This window comes from Monopterus albus, unplaced genomic scaffold, assembly GCF_001952655.1.
Source record: "Monopterus albus unplaced genomic scaffold, M_albus_1.0 scaffold373.1, whole genome shotgun sequence".
NCBI classification, from domain to species: domain Eukaryota; kingdom Metazoa; phylum Chordata; class Actinopteri; order Synbranchiformes; family Synbranchidae; genus Monopterus; species Monopterus albus.
This window is the reverse complement of record NW_018128253.1, coordinates 530682-534587: the sequence shown is the minus strand read 5'-3', so window position 1 is coordinate 534587 and position 3906 is coordinate 530682. Positions and strand designations below refer to the sequence as shown.

The following is a 3906-nucleotide window of genomic DNA, read 5'->3' as shown; positions in this document are numbered from 1 at the left end:
GAGCGGAGAGCTCGAGCCACACCCTGCCCACGTGCATCTTGTTGAAGCCAAGTGGAAAGCTCACAGAGACGTAAAACTACATCCAGTTGTGCACATGTTGAGCCTCACAAATACGGCATTTTCTCAACACCAGTAACAGAATCATTAATAAAAGGAAGGAAAAGGGAAATATGGGAAGGTTGCTGACTGCACATCTTTTTGCAGCTTGGTCATTTTACATTGTGGAATCTTTACCATCTTTTACGACGAGTGGTGGTTGTTAATATTTCATGTACAAGGAACTTTTGACAGTTGATTTAACACAGTTCAGTTTGCCCACCACGAGGAATTCTATGTACTCACCCAATGAAAACACAGGAAGCTTAGCAGAGTCTGAAACAGGCAGGCTGCCTCAGGTCAGGCTCGATCGTTCACGTTTGTAACACAAAACCTGAATTAGAAGCTGGAGGTGTGGGAACTGAAAGAGGTGCACAATTAAGATATAGGGATTGTCTAATGAAGGGCACTGCTGAGGTGCATTGTGGGAAATGTAGGATCCAGCCATTTTTCAGGTGTACCATAAAGGACCTAAAAGTTAGGATATCTGAGCCTCAGCTGCTTCAGTTCTGACCATAAAAAAATCTGTTTCAGCCTTATGGGAATGTCATAATCTCCTTTAGCATCTGACATTCAAGAAGATAGGCAACATTTGCACAATTTTTACATTTAATGGTTTGAGAAGAAAAATAGCAAACTAAATGAAAACATAGCTTCTTTAAACATGAATGAAGAGAAGAAGAAGGCTCAAAACCTTGACATCCGCTGCATTATAAAACTGGTTTCCAGTGGCTTCCCTTTCAGTGTACATGCACAGATGAAGGAAAGAGATGGTTTTGAAGCACTGGCCGACTCTGTTTCACCACATCAGGTAGGGCAATAAAACAGAGAAGAGAGGAAAGGTGACACAACAAAGGAAATGAGAGGAGAGCAGAAAGGGGATAGGGAAGGAGAGGAAGAGGAGGGGAAAGGTGAAGAGTGGAGAGACCGACCCAGCCACACCTAAATTTATAGCGGAATCCAAAAAGCAATACCTTTCAGCAGATTCACTGGCTCTTGCACTTTGTCCCACAAACTATTGTGCTGTATCAGCTACAAACCCAGTGGCCAATCTCAGGTTGTTGTCTGTGTAAACCCATATAGGCCTAACCATCACACGTGGCGGCTGCTTAGCAAACTGGGAAATTACAAGTAGGATGACCAGAAGCCTCAGAAATTAAACTGACTTGAGGTTACAGTATACTAGCCCAGAACAGTTGTGTTTACTGAGCCAGCCCTTTTTTACCAGTGTGTCTGATGGACACACACGCACACAGGTGCACGCGCACACAGAGATACAAGTAAGCCTATATAGGAAAATGAATACAGGGGCTATTGCTATGTTTTATGGTTGCTTTTCTGATCTCTAGCATTTATGCACAGAAAACAGAATGTGTGTGTGAATGCATGTGAGAAATGCAGAGTGAGAGGGTGTGTGTGAGAGAGAGAGCTTATCTGACCACTGAATCATGCAAATACAAGGCAAATGTTTTACCCCAGGCGGGAAGGGTAAGATTTAGGTGCGGCTGGAAGACTTACCTCGGTGGCCGATAATTACAGACACAAGATAAACATCTCTACTATTACACGGCTATAACAGAAATGACCCGGGAACCAGATCACCTACGATTGATTAGCCTTTGCAACCTAGTGAAGGTGTATTACTCCCTGTTGCTTTCTGGCACATTAGACTGAAGCTGGACAGAAAACAGGGCACTTACTTGTTGGAATCTTTGGCACATGGGCTTCGGGTGATGCACAAACGACGCAGAGAGCTTTTCTTTTCTTGTGTATCCTCCTCCTGTGCTAAGCGCCAATAAACGATCTTTGAGGCGGTGAAATCCAGCGTTCGAGGACCAGCGTTTGTCTGTCTGACTGAGCGGAGAGAGGCGACTGTGTCTTCAGCACCACGACAGCTCCCCGTGACGTCACCGCCTAGCTACGACGCCACGCCCACTTCCCCAGCGACCGCCCTCTGTGAGAGGACTAGATATGGAGAACAGAGCTGGGGTCTGCTGTGTCTAATGAGCAGTCTGCATCTCCTGTGAGATTTCTGATATGTTAATAGACATGGAGACATCGCTAGTTCTAGCAGGATGTTGGACCAGGAGAGTTTATTATCATTAAGTCATTATGCTCAGGTTATTAACTTACTCTCATTAGGCAATGATCAGTCTGATTTTAAACAAGCTATGATTTACATTGAATATGATTTACAAGAATAAAATACAATTAAAGCATTACTGATTCTTTTATGTGCTATTCTTATTGAACCATTGAGCAAATATTCACATTTTTAAATACAAGTGCAAGAATAGAGTGAAAGATAAGAAGCTAAAAACAAACAAATAAATAAACAAGTGTGCCAATAGTGTAGGTAGCCTTGTCTGGTATAGATCAATGGCTATGTATTCATGCCAGTACTGTGCCACTGTATTTGTTTGCTTTCTAGTCTGGATGTGATCAGGTCCAGTCTCTCTTTGCTATCAGAACAGTTCCTCAGTAGATGTATCTGTAAAACAGAGTAGCTTAATGATCACTGTCTGTATAATTTGATCCTGATTAAAAATGAAGCAGCCACTGGGTAGCACAAACTCATTCATTACTAACTGCATAATCATAATCACTAGTTCTATTTCATATAGGCTTCGCCCTCTAAGAGCTGTCGCTATTGGGTTTATCCTTCGCGCATGTGCAGTGGGATCTACAGTATATATATCATTAGTGATGCTGATTTATTAAAATAAATCAAATAAATAGGATATGTACCAGTAGGTAGGCTTAAAGGTTTGAAGGCGCCATGTGGAAAGCCAATAATTATACATAATGACATGATGATGTGTCCCTACCTAGGGTGCGGGAGTAATAATTAAGTAATGAGTTGTTACCAGTTTGTGCCGCTTGGCAGTTGTTTCAGATTTAATAAGCTTATAAAGAAGGCAGTTGTATCTTTGCTTCACAGAGACTTCTGAAATAATCATTGGCTGTTTTCATCTCTGTTTTACTGACTATGTGGTGGATGCTGTGACAAAAGCACGTGCCAGTGCATCCCGCCAAAAGCAAGCAGATGAGGAAGCAGTGAGAGAGTTGACTCACCAGCAGTTGGCAGAAGGAAAGAAAAAGGTGCAAGCTGTTGTGGCTCCGGTGGAGCCAGAAAGACTCCCTCCACCTCCAGCGGTGGCGCCTGCTGCTCCAGCCACCCCTCAGGTAATCTACAGTGGGTACGGAAAGTATTCAGACCCCCTTAAATTTTCCACTCTTTGTTATATTGCAGCCATATGCTAAAATCATTTAAGTTCATTTTTTTCCTCATTAATGTACACACAGCACCCCATATTGACAGAAAAACACAGAATGTTTGACATTTTTGCAGATTTATTAAAAAAGAAAAACTGAAATATCACATGGTCATAAGTATTCAGACCCTTTGCTGTGACACTCATATATTTAACTTAGGTGCTGTCCATTTCTGCTGATCATCCCTGAGATGGTTCTACACCTTCATTTGAGTCCAGCGGTGTTTGATTATACTGATTGGACGTGATTAGGAAAGCCACACACCTGTCTATATAAGACCCTACAGCTCACACTGCATGTCAGAGCAAATGAGAATCATGAGGTCAAAGGAACTGCCTGAAGAGCTCACAGACAGAATTGTGGCAAGGCACAGATCTGGCCAAGGTTACAAAAAAAAATTTCTGCTGCACTTAAGGTTCCTAAGAGCACAGTGGCCTCCATAATCCTTAAATGGAAGACATTTGGGACGACGAAAGTCAACCATCACTGCAGCCCTCCACCAGTCGGGGCTTTATGGCAGAGTGGCCCGACGGA

General features: G+C 42.8%; 1 protein-coding gene across 2 annotated transcripts in view; it reads right to left on the bottom strand.

The window, feature by feature from the left end:
* The window catches only part of smpd3 (sphingomyelin phosphodiesterase 3), a 103885-nt gene extending 102015 nt beyond the window's left edge, over positions 1–1870 (bottom strand). The window contains exon 1 of one of the 2 annotated variants that reach the window (XM_020585698.1): positions 1797–1870. The gene's annotated coding sequence lies outside the window, so the exon portion shown is untranslated. The remainder of the gene's footprint in view (positions 1–1796) is intronic. The other variant, XM_020585699.1, reaches the window with a different exon arrangement.
* Positions 1871–3906: the final 2036 nt, after the last annotated feature.